Below are 16065 nucleotides of genomic sequence, written 5' to 3' on the forward strand. Positions count from 1 at the left end.
GTCTGTTAAATAAATTACTCATTGAAATTGTGGCCACCTTAAAAAAAAAAAAAGACACAAGAATGGTAAAATGAATTTTTATATTTTTCCAGTTTTCCTTTAAAAAGAGTATTTGGGGCTGACAGAATATTCAACATTTTAAATCAAACCTGTTAATAAGAAACTTTTTTTTTTTTTTTTTTTCTTTGCACATGCAAAGAGGTGCTCTACCACTGGGCTACAACCCCAGCCCCAGAGAACACAATTTTTGACCTGGTAATGAAAATTATCTGATAATACAACACATGGCCCAAATTCTAAGACTAGAATTAAAGACATTCTTTTGTATTCTATCTTTTAATAATAATTTTTAGAACAAACCATGTAAAGGCTTCCAGCTCAATAGAGACGTTGATCAGACCCTGTGTAATGCTCTTCAACAAATTCAGCAGGTCAGTGGAATGAGTTTTGCACTGATGGAGCTCTCATCACTCACCGCTTTTGTATCAGTTTTCCAAAGCTGTCTCTCCCAGCATCATAGCCCTGACAATACTCATTTCAAACCTGGTCCCCTGATCACTCATGTTCACACTGCCTGCCCTTCTTAAAGCCTGTATCCCAGTCTGTGCAAACAATCAGGCCATCTAGATGTGTTCCATTTATGTACCACAAGGCATTTTCTGCATCTGCTCTTGAATAGTATTCCACAAAACAGAATCTACATGCTGTTTTTCTTTTCTTTTTTCTTTTTTTTTTTTACTTTACCCAGACCCTTAATGATCTTTATATCACTACTTTTGCTGAAGAGTTCATAAATTCTTCAGTTACATAAAAGTAAAGATTTCCAACATACTATATACAGTTTTTCTTCAGTGATTTCTCTTGTTCTTCATTGTCAAAAGTACTAGTCCTGGCACTGGCTCAAGTCCACATAGGAGTCGCTGCACAGCTCCTCGGGAAGCCACCTGACATAGGCAAAAGTAGAATCTTAATTGCAGCTGGATGTTGAGCAAAAGCTGGAAAGATGGTAATCTGTGTTATACAATGGAAAAGGGGTTGGTACACCTGTACCTGATGAGAAAAGACCACCTGCTTCCTAAAGTTGTAGCTCTAAGAGAAGAAATGTTAGAAAATAAAATCTTGCTAATATGTGTTTGGCAAAAAAAGAAAGAGGCAAAGATCAGCATCAGAATTAGAACACTCTACCTAAGATTTGTGAAGAGCCCCATGCTACCTGAGATAAGGCTCTGACTCCCACCTCACTGCATGTTAAAATGACTCCAAAGTAGGCCAGACTCCAGCTCATTTAAAGTTGTATTCAAAAGATTTGTTTTTGTTGTGATCTCAAATAGGGGATATAACGTGTAACTCAGTCAAGATTTAAGATAGCTGTCATGCAAGCTGAATATATTTTTACTCTTGATAATTTCATTTTGTAAAACTGTTACCTGTTAATGTTTTGCAGTGGTACTGCTTCAAGAACACATAACCTAGGTTAACTTGAAATAATAAGTCGTCACCTACAGGACAGATAGTATATAATGGTAACTTCCCATACTAATGCAGATCCCAATTAAATAAAAGGGTAAATGACTATAAGTTTATAGACATTAGAGTTAAAGCCCAGTATGAAGACTGGTAAAACTGCCTTGTTGGATGTTTAAGATCAAGTTTATGATCAAGATTTACACAAAAAGGTCAAGAAACCAGTATTTGGCTCTTGTCCTCTGAGTCAACTTGAATCCAGGGAATGGGAGAACTTCTCTAAGGAACTTTGCAACTCTGGGCCACATGACCTCCCGATCAGGGAGATTAATGAGACCACTGGAGAACAGAAAGCCAATCAGTGCACCTGCTGCAAAGAGGAGGGTTATTGGAAAAGGGAGACATCCCTGATGCTTCCAAGGGAAGCCACCTCATTAAGGAGACCCCACCTAGCAGATGGCACTAAAAGAGCTAAGAAGTTGCCCCAAGAGTGACCCCTATGGGAACTTGGCTGACTCCTAACAGCAGATAGGAACAAGGTCAATTTGACCAGCTTGGTCTTGAATGCCTAGCAAAAGCTGTTGTAACCAAAATACAGCCATAACTGGGTTTAAAAAGAAAGATAATAGTTTCTTTAATGGAAAATTACCCAATTTTGTGTTACTAGAGTTCCACATAATGATACTGAGATTCAATGGCGAAATGTCCGCAATCACCTAATGGGACTAGATTCTTTTCATAATGCTTCTTTAGATGTGTTAAAATTACAATCTCAGGTTTTGGCCATGGCCCATTCTTGATAATGAAGAAGTTTGGGGCAGTTTACCTGAAGGAATTTCTTCCCTGAACCCTTTTAAATACTTCTCTATACATGTAGGTAGGTTACTAGTTATAGCTATACTGTTAATTTTATTTCTATTCTTATTTTGCATAATTTGTGAAGCAGGATGGTAATGATTAAAGTACCTGGAAACTATGATTCCAAGGCTAATCATGCTTGCTGTGCTCTGAAGGATCCACACTCCTGGAATCATGGAGAGTACTCCCTAAATCTGAGTAGGGCCCATGGCCCTGACTAAGGAAAATAGGGTCCCAACTATTTTACCTGCTATGTACTTGAGGTGTATGATTCCTGGCATTTTAGAAGAATATGTCCTGTTTTGACACTGGAAAATTGTTTTCCTAGTATTAGCAATCAATTAATCATCACCTTTCTTATAATCACCTGATTTCACTGTACTGTTAATAAACTTTCCCCTGCCTATTCTTAATAAGTGTACCTTAACTGGGCCCAGCTGCCTCCCAGAACACGTGGCTGCCATTCTCCTGCTCACCTCCTGACTTACTGAGAACACTAAGGGGAATTCCACCTATGATGACCTCAAGGTCCCCTCCCCCACACCTTTACCCACCAGGGGGAGCATACTCTGTTCCAGAACTCTGAAAGGAGGGTCCCCCCACTTTGCCCCTTCTCAGCTTGAAGCAGCCAGAACTGACTCAGTGCCCCAATTCCCTCCCCCTTTTCAGAGTCTGGAATGAAGGGTTATGGAAAATAATATTCCTATAAGATAACTCCCCAGGAAAATGGAGGGACAGTGTGGCTTGGGAAGTGGGGAAGGAAATTGGCCAACCATTAAACCTCTCCCAGTGCATTCCTGATAACAATGGGCCCTAAAGGAAAGGGGCAGATATGGAATGCCAGTCCCTAAACCTTGGCCTTCCCCATGTCAACCTAGCTCTGAATGACAATGGGCAGGATTTGAATACTCTTCCCTTGGGGTCTGGTTTTAACCTGTACAAGTAGCCCCTGATGGTCAAAACTGCACATGCAGGTTTCCAAAGATTACATCATCCTCATTGTACCCTATGAAACCAGAATCTCCTCTGTTAGTGAGGGCCATTTTCTATCCGGAAAATGGACCCAAAAGAATGGTGCACGAATCCATGAAGGAATAAAGGCTTCTCTGAATCCGTGGAGGTCTGCTTGCTGTCTTTTTGTGCTTACAGTTGTTGTACTATATTGTTTAGGAAATAATGACCAAAACATGTGAACATGTTCTGTACAGACACAATTTTTATTCCAATTACTTTCCATCTGTGGTTGGTTGAATCTGCAGATGCAAAACCTGAGGATATAGGGCACTGAGTTTTATGAAACTGTTGAGTCATTCAGGTTTCTTTTGCTTTCTTTTTTTGGCAGATAAGTAGGTAGAAACTTTGAGATTAAGATAAGGCGGGGGTTAGAATTCTCAAGCTCTGGAATTTTCTTTGACTCTGCTTATTCCTATTGACTTTAAGGAAAATAGCCTCTTATTAAATACTCCTTGTTAAATTATCAGCATGAAATGTGTCTTTATCTCTGTAGCCCTAATACCTAACAAGTCAATTATAAGCAAATAAATTGTAAGCACTCAATAAATGCTGAATTTTTATTCAATTAAGTCCCAAGTTTTCAATTCTGTGAATATTTCAATGAAATGGACACAGGTACATTAAAATAAGTTGGAAATCATAATCTAAATCTTATAGTGTAATTTAGTATCATTAATAATATCAGCAATGATGCTGCCGGTTACTGGTGATATGAGTTCTGCTTCCCAGATGTGAAGATTAAACACCAGAGAAGTGTCCATGCTAGTGTAGAAAGCAAGTTTTATTTAAATAATAGTAACATGCACTTCTCCCAGGAGGAAGAAGGGGGCCATAGCTGGTGTGCTGGTATACCTAGAAGTGGAAAAGTCCTGCTCCTTTTATGCATTTTAGATTTTCTCTGTTCTCCTGCCCTCCCCCTCTTGTCTCTCTCCATCCTTGGTATGTGACTAGGCCTGTGTGACCAGCAGATGTGAGCCAAAAGGTGGGAAGCAGCTGGGCCAGGGGGAAGGGCCAAGTGGTGGGGTGAGCCCAGGTAGTTATCAGGCCAGGAGGCATTAATCAACAGCTCCTGCAGGGCGGAACAATTCCCTGGGCAGGTTATCTTGGTGAGGGTGGAGGAAGGGCTCTGGAGGCATTAGCATATCAATTCCCCAGAGGCAGTCTCCAATTTCCCAGGCCCGAACCAGCTTCCATCTTCCCAAACCCACTTATCTACACTAACTGCCTATCTTTAATTCTTGCTTTAGTGATATCACCAGGAATATTAGTGAATATTATCACTAATGATTTGCCTACTACTTTTCTCAAAAGAATAGAATGCTAAAAACATAAATTTTTTTCTAAATTGCCATAAATGGCATATTTGTTTCTCAATTTAAATTGTTTCTTTTTAGTTGAGGATGGTTCTTTATTTATATGCAATGCTGAGAAGTGAACCCAGTGCCTCACACAAGCTAGGTAAGCACTCTACCACTGAGCTAAAATCACAGTGTCTAGATTTAAGCTTTTATATGTGTTCCATAAATAGGACAAAGGGATGTAATGGGTTAAACATCTCAGGGATTGTGTGCACTTCCAGTGTTAAACCTGCTAACCTGGCTGCTGCATTATCTAGGATCTCCCTCCCTCACCCTCTCCCTCTCTCTGTAGTTTAGTTTAGTGGTTAAGAGCGCAGATAGCAAGATTCCTCAGATCCAATCCTGACCTGGCCACTTAACAAAGCCCAGTGCCCTTGGACAAGTTACTTCATTCCTGCCACCACCAGCCCCTTCTGTAAACTGGGCATATCTCATGAGGTTGGTAAGAGAATTATGCATTAATATTTATATCACTTGGCATGAAGGATGGCACAAAGTTGAGAGCAATACATATGTTGATAAATAAAATATTCCTTAGTCTTCCCGCCATTTCTGATGATGGCAAACTGTGGTGGATATCTAGAATAAATTAACATGGTTCTATAGTACTTTGTCAGACAAATTTTTCTCGTGTCACTCCTATAAGCAAAAATAACCAACACAGTTTTGGCACCATTATGAAAACACAAATAACCAGGACAGAAGCAGACCTCAAATGAATCAGCAAGCTTTCCTTTATTTTACAGAGGGGTCAATCAGTCCGTCACTGGAAGAGTTCATTTTTCATGGTACGAAAATAGCCCTGGAATTATAGAAGTCTGAGTTTTATAGTTTACCGTGAGAGGGAATTAATCATTGGAAACTGGATATGTTGATCAGATAATCAGGAACTAGTGCAGTTTAAAATTTTAACTCAGGGAGATCCAAGATGGCAGACTAGAAGGAGTCGGCATTCCTTTTTGCTCCATAACTTGAGTTTGAAGTAGCGGATATCTGTTCCTTGGTGAGGCAGTTTTTGCTGCTTATTGATACCCTGCTGTTTACCCCATTTGTCTACTGCAATCACCTGCAGTCTGCCAGCATATCAACTACTTTTTGAGTGCAGATTTCTCACTGACTGGTGCCTATCATTTGCCATTTGTTTGCCTCTTGCCTGCCCATTGCCTACCTTTCACCTACCCATCACTCACCACCTGAGGTCCACCTGCTGATTGTCCACTGGTAGCTAGCAGACCGACCACAGACCGCCAGTGGATCACCAGCTGCCTGCTATTGCCTGGAAATCCACTTTCACAGTACCTGCAGGTTTGGTTACATGTGGCTGCCGCCATTTTGAGACAACAACCAGGACTTGTAGGACCCCCAGCTGGACTGACTGAGCCCTGTCTCCAGGACCCCTCAGCCCGACCAACTGATACCGCCATTTACCAGTGACGAGTTCTGCTCCTTCTAATGTTGAAGATTGAACACTAGAGAAGCACGCCAAGGCAAGCATATTAAGCAGGTTTTATTTAAAGGTAATAATACAGACTTCTCCCAGGAGGAAGAAGGGGGCCATGGCTGATGTTCTAAAGTCCCAAGAAGTGAGCTTTTATAGGTTAGGGTCTCTTTTGTTCTCCAGTTCGCTCCCCCACTTATCTCTCCTTCCTGCCTCCATGAGTAGGCCTGGTTTTGCATTAAGTGAGAGGTCATGGGCAGTGGGAGGGCCAAGGTGATTCAGGCAGATAAGGGCCCAGGGAGCATTAATTAGCAGCTCCATGCTTGCAGTCCTTGATAAAGGCAGGTAAATTTGGAAATTAATGGGCTCTGGAGATCCTTGACATTCCATTCTTCCAGGAACAATCTCCAACTTTCAGAGGCAGATGGCTTCATGGCTTCATTTCCTCGATTTGACACAATCCCCCATTTCTACACTAACTACCTGTCCTTAATTCTGGCTTCACAACCACAACCCACTTCCAGGACCCCCTGCTGACCATGCCCACATCCCGAGCTGCAGCTCCCACTTGCCAACACATTTGGAAGCCACAGCAGCCATCTTGGATTATCCTGGAAGCAGTAGCTCTCATCTTTAGGTGGGGCAAATCCCATCCTGAAACACCTGCTGGGGACTGGAAGCTCATTGTATCTCTCATAAATCAGGCTACTGAAGACTGGGAGGTTTGAATACTATATGACTGTTATAGTGTAGATTTGTTTTCTTTTTCTTTTTCTTTTTTCTCCTTTTTGAAAATGTTTAAGTTTTTATTTCTTTACTTTTCTTGCTCTATTTTCCTTTTGTTTACCTGTTTCCTCAGAGTCTCTTTCTCCCTTTTCTCATGCTAACAACCAACTTCTTTTGATTACACTTTTACTCCTTCTATGATCTAGAACTCCTATACACTCTTTTCTTATCCCATTAACAGTTACATCCTACACGCCTCCCCATCCTCTTTGTCCTCCATTAGAAACTGCAGACCTTATTGCAAATCTATTTGTTATGCTGTAGATAATAATTGAACTCGTTCTGTTTATTATGACAATATTGTTAATGTCTTCATAGAGGCTATGTAGTTTAGGGCTGCATAGTGTCTGTACTGGGCACTGCTAATATTGATCTCCCCCTTAAAGAAGAGGTTTTGGAAACCTATAGGGTCACTATAAGCCTATAGGGGGGAAACTGCAATATCCCAGATCTGCACTGCTAGAGGGGAAGACACATGAACAACATGAAAAAACAAGGGAAGAAAATGATCCAAACAAACCAGGATTCATATTAATGGAATCCAGTGACAGTATGGTAGAAGAAATGTCAGAAAAGAAGTTCAGAATATACATAATTAAAGTGATTTGTGAAGCAAAGGATGAGATAAGAGAGCAAATGCAGGCAATGAATGATCACTCTAATAAGCAGTTGAAAGAGCAATTGCAGGAAGGAAAAGATCATTTCAACAAAGAGATAGAGATTCTCAAAACAAAACAAAACAAAACAAAAACCAAATGGAAATTCTAGAAATGAAAGAAACAATAAACCAAATAAAAAACTCAATGGAAAACATCACCAACAGACTAGATCACTTGGAAGACAGAACCTCAAACAATGAAGACAAAATTTTTAATCTTGAAAATAAAGTGGACCAAACAGAGAAGATGGTAAGAAATCATGAACAGAATCTACAAGAACTATGGGACATCATGAGAAGACCAAATTTAAGAATTATTGGGATTGAGGAAGGCACAGAGATACAAACCAAAGTAATGAACAACCTATTCAATGAAATAATATCAGAAAATTTCTCAAACCTGAAGAATGAAATGGAAAATCAAATGCAAGAGGCCTATAGAACACCAAATGCACAAAATCACAACAGATCCACACCAAACCACATTATAATGAAAATGCCTAACATTCAAAATAAAGATAGGATTTTGAAGGTTGTAAGAGAAAAGCATCAGATTGCATATACGGGGAAACTAATACAGATATCCGCAGTTTTCTCAGTCCAGACCCTAAAAGCTAGAAAGGCCTGGAATAACATATTTCAAGCAAAACTAACCTTCAGATTTGAAGATGAAATAAAATCCTTCCATGATAAACAAAAGTTAAAAGGATTAGAAATAGAAAGCCTGCACTACAGAATATTCTCAGCAAAATATTCAATGAGGAGGAAATGAAAAACAACATTATAGGTCAGCAAAGGGAGGAACTACCTTAGAGGAAAAACCAAACAAAGGAAAAACCAAATCTAGTTAAAAAACAAAAATAAGCCCAAATGACTGATAAAGCAAACCATATCTCAATAACAGCCCAGAATATTAATGGCCTAAACTCATCAATCAAAAGACATAGACTGGCAGATTGGATTAAAAAGAAAAAGCCAACAATATGCTGCCTTCAAGAGACTCATCTCTTAGATAAGGACATTAACAGATTAAAGGTGAAAGGATGGGAAAAAACCTACCACGCACATGGACTCAAAAAAGTGGGGGTTTCCATCCTTATTTCAGATAAAGCGGACTTCAAGCCAAAGTTAATCAGAAAAAATAAGGAAGGACATTTCATACTGCTTAAGGGAACCATAAATCAGGAAGACATATTATTTATACCCCAAACAATGGTGCATCCATGTACATCAAACAAATCCTTCTCAATTCCAGGAATCAAATAGACCACAACACAATAATCTGGGTGACTTTAACACACCACTGTCACCACTGGATAGATCTTCCAAATGAAAACTAAACAAAGAAAGCATAGAACTCAATAACACAATCAATAATTTAGGCTTAACAGACATATACAGAATATTCCATCCATCAATGAGCAAATACACTTTCTTCTCAGCAGCACATGGAATTGTCTCTAAAATAGACCATATGTTATGCCACAAAGCAGCCCTTAGAAAATGCAAAAAAATAGAGATACTACTTTGTGTTCTATCAGATCATAATGGAATGAAATTAGATATCAATGACAAAATAAAAAACAAATTACTCCAATACCTGGAGACTAAATAATATGGTATTGAATGAAGCATGGATAATAGAAAACATCAGGGAGGAGATAAAAAAATTATTAGAGGTATATGACAATGATGTTACAACATATGAAAATCTCTGGGACACTATGAAAGCAGTACTAAAAGCAAAATACATTGCATCGAGCATACTCAAGAAAAGAATAAAAAGTCAACAACTAAATGACCTAACATTACATCTCAAAGCTCTAGAAAAATAAAAAGAGAAACCACCAAAACTAGTAGAAGATGGGAAATAATTAAAATCAGAGCTGAAATCAATGAAATTGAAACAAAAGAAATAATTTAAAAAATTGACAAAACAAAAAGTTGGTTCTTTGAAAAAGTAAACAAAATAGATAAATCCTTAGCCACACTAACAAAGAGGAGAGAGAAAACTCAAATTACTAAAATTCGTGATGAAAAAGGAAATATCACAACAGACACCACTGAAATACATAACATAATGAGAAACTACTTTGAAAATCTATACTCCAACAAAATAGAAAATACCAAAGACATTGACAAATTTCTAGAGACATATGATCCTCCCAAGCTGAACCAGGAGGACATACACAATTTAAACAGATCAATTTCAAGCAATGAAATAGAAGGAGCCATCAAAAGCCTACCAACCAAGAAAAGCCCAGGACCAGATGGATTCTCAGCCAAGTTCTACAAGACCCTCAAAGAAGAACTCATTCCAATACTTCTCAAAGTATTCCAGGAAATAGAAAAGGAGGGAACCCTTCCAAACTCATTCTATGAAGCTAATATCACCCTCATACCCAAATCAGACAGACACATCAAGGAAAGAAAACTTTAGACAAATATTTCTGATGAATATAGACATAAAAATCCTTAACAAAATCCTGGCAAATTGCATCCAAAAACATATTAAGAAGATATTGCACCACAATCAAGTGGGGTTCAACCTGGGGATGCAAGTTTGGTTCAAAATCTGGAAATCCATAAATGTAATTCATCACATCAATAGACTTAAGGTTAAGAATCATATGATTATTTCAACACAGAGAAAGCATTCAACAAAATACAACACCCCTTCATGCTCAAAACACTAGAAAATATAGGGATACTAAGAATATACCTGAACATTGTAAAGGCTATTTATGCTAAGCCCATGGCCAACATCATTCTTAATGGAGAAAAACAGAAAGCATTTTCTTTAAAAACTGGAACAAGAGAGGGATGCCCTCTTTCACCACTTCTATTCAACATCATCCTTGAAATACTAGCCAGAGCAATTAGAGTAAAGAAATTAAAGGGATATGAATAGGAAATGAGGAACTCATGCTGTCACTATTTGCTGATGACATGATTCTATATTTGAGGATCAAAAAAACTCCACCAGAAAACTTCTAGACCTCATAAATGAATTCAGCAAAATAGCAGGCTATAAAATCAACATGCATAAATCTAAAGCATTTTTATTCATAAGTGATGAAACATCTGAAAGGGAAATGAGGAAAACAACTCCATTCGCAATAGCCTCAGAAAAATAAAATACTTGGGAATCAATCTAACCAAAGAGGTGAAAGATCTTTACAATGAAAACTACAAAACATTGAATAAAGAAATTGAGGAAGACCTTAGAAGATGGAAAGATCTTCCATGTTCTTGGATAGGCAGAATTAATATTACCAAAATGGCCATAATTCCAAAGGTACTATACAGATTTAACACAATTCCAATTAAAATCCACATGACATTTCTCATAGAAATAGAAAAAGCAATCATGAAATTCATCTGGAAGAACAAAAGACCCAGAATAGCCAAAGCAATCCTGGACAGTACGGATGATGCAGGAGGTATCACTATAACAGACCTTAAACTCTACTGTAGAGCAATAGTAACAAAAACGGCTTGGCACTGGCACCAAAATAGACAGGTAGACCAATGGTACAGGATAGAAGACACAGACATACCCACATAAGTACAGTTATCTCATACTAGACAAAGGTGCCAAAAACTTAAAATGGAGAAAAGGTAGCCTCTTCAACAAATAGTGCTGGCAAAACTGGAAATCCATATGCAGTAAAATGAAATTAAACCCATATCTCTCACCCTGTAAAAAACTCAACTCGAAATGGATCGAGGATCTAGGAATTAGGCCCGAGACCCTTCACCAAATTGAAGAAAAAGTAGGCCTGAATCTCCATCATGTTGGCTTGGGACCAGAGTTCCTTAACAAGAACCCCATAGCACAAGAAATAAAAACAAGAATCAATAACTGGGATAGATTCAAACTAAAAAGCTTTTTCTCAGCTGAGGAAACAATCAATAATGTGAAAAGAGAGCCTACAGCGTGGGAGAAAATTTTTTCCACACACACTTCAGACAGAGCACTAATCTCCAAAGTTTAAAAAGAACTTAAAAAACTTTACACCAAAAATACAAAGAACCCAATCAATAAATGGGTTAAGGAACTTCACAGAAGATATATGGGTGATCAACAAATATATGAAAAAGAGCTCATCATCCCTAGTAATTAGAGAAATGCAAATTAAAACCACCCTAAGATTTCATCTAACTCCAAGTAGAATGGCTATTATGAAGAACATAGGCAATAATAAGTGTTGGTGTGGCACACTCATACATTGCTGGTGGAGTTGCAAATTGGTGTAGCTACTCTGGAAAGCAGTATGGAGATTCCTCAGAAAACTTGGAATGGACCCACCGTTTGACCCAGCTATCCTACTCCTCAGTTTATACCCAAAGGACTTAAAATCAGCATACTACAGTGACACAGCCACATTGATGTTCACAATAGCTAGATTGTGGAACCAACAGAGATGCCCTTCAATTGATGAATGGATAAAGAAACTGTGGTATCATACACGATGGAGTATTACTTGGCCATAAAGAATAAAATTATGGCACTTGCTGGTAAATGGATGAAGTTGGAAAATATCATGCTAAGTGACACAGGCCAAGCCCAAAAAACCAAAGGTCGAATGTTTTCTCTGATAAGTGGATGACCATACATAATGAGGTGGCGTGGTGGCGAACAGAAGAGAAGATTAAAGGAACTTTGGATGGTGTAGAGGAAAATGGGGCGGGAAGGGGTGGGGGAAGGAAAGATAGTAGAATGAAACAGACAGTATTACCCTATGTACATGTATGATTACATGAATTGTGTGAATCTACATTGTGTATAACCATAGAAAAGAAAAGTTGTACCCCATTTGTGTATAATGAATAAAAATGCAGTCTGTAAAAATTTTAAAAAAATTAATTAAAAAAATTTAACTCAGAAAGGCAGTTGTAAAAAGTTTAAACTCACCGTTACTGGGAGAGATAGAAGCTCAGATCCCAGAGAAAGAAAAGCAATGGGCTTTTCTTGAGATTTGAATACTCATCCCTGGGAATCTGAACTCCGATCTCCCCAGATAACGAGTTTCAACCTTTTTACAATTACCTTCCTAAGTTACAGTTCTAACATGTACAACTAGCCCTTGACTGTCTAACCTGCACGTCCGCAGTCTCCAATGAAAGTATAAAACTCAGACTTCTATCTATAACCTGGGGGCCAGATCATTACCCAGAAAATGGGCCCTCCCGTGCCTGACTGATGGATTTCGCTGCAGAATAAATGAAAGTTTGCTGATCCGAGGTCTGCTTCCTGTCTCCTGCCTCTGTCATTTGTGGACCATGAGCTTACACGTGGGAGATGGAGCAGAGAGAAGAATTGAAGTTGTTTCATTTCTGAGTTGAAATGAACTGCATGTGACTGTGTTGTGTGAAAAATATTTCTTAGTTGTAGTTTATCTATGTTTCACATGCTGAAAAACTCTAAGTATGGGCTGATGTCAACTTAGGATTTCCTGGAATTTACTTTTTTTCTCCCCAAAGAGGCTTTATAGTGGACATCGATGCAATGATTTGAAGGGACATTTATATCAGGGCTTGAAAACAGAGAAAGAGAGAGGAACTGATGGCTCATAGATAAATGTTTACAATAAGCCTCTATCAATGACTTGGTGAATTTTTAGAAGAAATTAAAGAAGAGAACCCATTGTAAGGTGCTGGGGAGATAGCTCAGTTGGTAAAGTGCTTTCCTTGCAAGCCCAGGGTCCTGGGTTCTGATCCCCAGCACCGCAAAAAAAGAAAAAGAGAACCCATAGTAAGTCACCTTAAATTTTTAGTAGGTGACTTTAAGAATACGAATGGATTAGAGTGGCCCTGAGTTTGTAATAGTGGCTGCTGCTTTGTGAGTTGTCTTTTGTAAGGTTATGTCTCTTCCATTTGCCTTTTGCAAGTTTACACCAATCCCTTTGCCTAGCATTCTAAATTCTAAAGAAAAGCAGCACCTAAATGATTAAGATGTTAACTGCTAAATAATATTTCTTAAGGTGCATAGAACCCAGAACATATGAAGACCTTCAGAGAACATCAGGATATGTAACACCTCTTCTCAGCCTTTAGTTCCTGTGCATGGAGGAACACAAAGCATGTAAATTACTGTGAAGTTTAACTTGTAGAAAAGTAGTATGTCTGTCTCAGGAACCATAGGAACTAACCCCAAGAGGTTGAATTCCCCTGTGATGTTCCATCCAAAGAAGAAAAAAAGAGACACACGTCCTGGAGAAAAAGACCCCACAGACCTCTGCTACTCCTTTCCCTCCTGTTATGGTTTGGATATGAGATGTCCCTCAAAAACTCATGTGTGAGACATGCAGGAAGATTTGGAGGAGAAATGATTGGGTTATAGCCTTAACCTAATTAGTGAGGCATTAACTGAGTGGTATCTGGAGTTAGGTGGGGTATGGCTGGAGGAAGTGGTTCATTAGGGCCGTGGGTATGGGGTATATATTTTGTACCCAGAGGGTGGAGTCTTTCTCTATTTCCTGATCACCATCTGAGCTGCTTCCCTCTGCCACGTTCTTCCGCCATGATGTTCTGCTTCACCTCAAGCCCTGAGGAATGGAGTCGGCCTTCTATGAACTAAGACCCCTGAAACCATGAGCTCCAACACCTCCCCAGCTCCATCCCCCCAACCCCCTCACCCCCAGTAAACTTTTCCTCCTCTAAAATTGTTGTTTGGGTCCTTTAGTAATAGCAGCAAAAAAGCTGACTAAAACACCTCCCTAAAAATCCCTTCATTCCTGAATTCCCTAAATGGGACTTTGTGGTTGTTAGTCCTCTTCCAGGGTGCTGGCCCTTGAATAAAACTAATTTCCTCGTCATCAATTCTCATCAACCAAGTATTGGCTTTTGAGTGGTGAGCACTGCACTTGGGCCCAGTAACAAGTTTAGTGCATCTTTTTTTTTTTTAATTTTTTTTTAGTTGTAGATGGACACAGTATTTTTTTTATGTGGTGTTGAGAATCAAACCCAGTGACTCACATATGTGAGGCAAGCGCTCTACCACTGAGCTACAGCCCCAGACCCTAGTACATCTTTTAAAATTTTTTTAATGGGGCTTGGGTTGCAGCTCAGTGGTAGAACGCTTGCCTTGCATGTGTAAGGCCTTGGGTTCAATCCTCAGCATCTCATAAAAATAAATACAAAGGTATTGTGTCCATCTACAACCAAAAAAAATTTTTAAAACATTTTTTTTTTTTCATGAACTCATTGATTAAATCAAAATGCTGCTTTGGATCAACTATTTCAATCTTTTAACACTGCTCTGAAGATACATGACCCAATGGGCTGGAATGGGAAGAGGATACGGATAAAACTGGTTTAAATTTTGTATAATTTTGTACTTATACTGGAAATTCAAATAAAATGTAAAGGATATTTAAATAGAAATAATATCAGAGAGATATGCCTGGAAAGTTCATATTAAATTTCTTATATATAAATAAAAGTTTTGAAAATTATTTTCAGATGGCTACCAAGTTGCTCATTAGGGATGAAGTACTAGAAAGTAAAATAAAAAGATGGAATTAGTCTGTATATTAAAAACAAATGCAACGGGCTCGGTGGTGCATACCTGTAATCTTAGCAACTCAGGAGGCTGAGGAGAGAGGATGGCAAGTTCAAAGCCAGCCTCAGCAACTTCGTGAGACCCTGTCTCAAAATACAAAACAAAATGGGCTGGTGGTTCAGCTCAGTGGTTAAGTGCCCCTGGGTTCTATCCCTGGTACTAAACTAATAATAATAAAAAAAGCAAATGCAATTTAAATCATTTCATTTTTGTAATATCCTGAGTTGGGGTGAAGGCACGGGAAGTCACACCACAGGTGATATACATATGTCAGGCAAACCTGAATTGTTTCTCATTCTATGGTCTCAAGTACATAGCAGGGAAGCAAGCAGAGCCATGGAGGGGGGAGGGGAGCAGGAAATGGGGAAGGCAGAGTTAGATTGTGTAGGTTTTGATGCAAAGGCTGCCTCCATCACTCATGCCAGCAGTCATTCAACTTATTCTTAAAGATTTCAAATAGGAACTCAGTGAGAAATCACTTTCAAGTTTTATTTATTAGTCCTTTCTGCTTGAGTTTGCATCAGCTATAATGGCCCCAGAAGTAAATGTCTCTAACAGAGATATAGCATCATTGGCTGGAAGAAGGGAATTGCTATTTCTACATAGTGCTTTTGACTATGTTGTATTCCAATTAAAAATTGGAAACAAAAATTAACTTTGGGGGTTTGAGCAGAATCATCAGTTATTTTGGTAAACTAAAAAAGGGCAAGGGTCTTGGAGAACTTGAAGGTTAAGAAACACTAAATAGTATAAATGAACATAGGATATGGAAATGTAATAAACTCACTTGAAAGATTGTTACATAATATTAGAGATGTTTTATGGTTATTTTAAGTTCTGTCTCCTTCCTGGCACCTCACCAGCACCATCTTCCAACTCTCAAATCTCAATCACTTCTATCTATGACATGTATTCCTTCTTC

At 38.7% G+C, this 16065-nt stretch overlaps 1 pseudogene; it reads right to left on the reverse strand.

Annotated features, from left to right (window-relative positions):
• Positions 1-301: 301 nt before the first annotated feature.
• Positions 302-2459, reverse strand: LOC124982677 (nuclear cap-binding protein subunit 2-like; annotated as a pseudogene).
• Between the last annotated feature and the right edge of the window lie 13606 nt (positions 2460-16065).

Source organism: Sciurus carolinensis, chromosome 4, assembly GCF_902686445.1.
Source record: "Sciurus carolinensis chromosome 4, mSciCar1.2, whole genome shotgun sequence".
Taxonomy (NCBI): domain Eukaryota; kingdom Metazoa; phylum Chordata; class Mammalia; order Rodentia; family Sciuridae; genus Sciurus; species Sciurus carolinensis.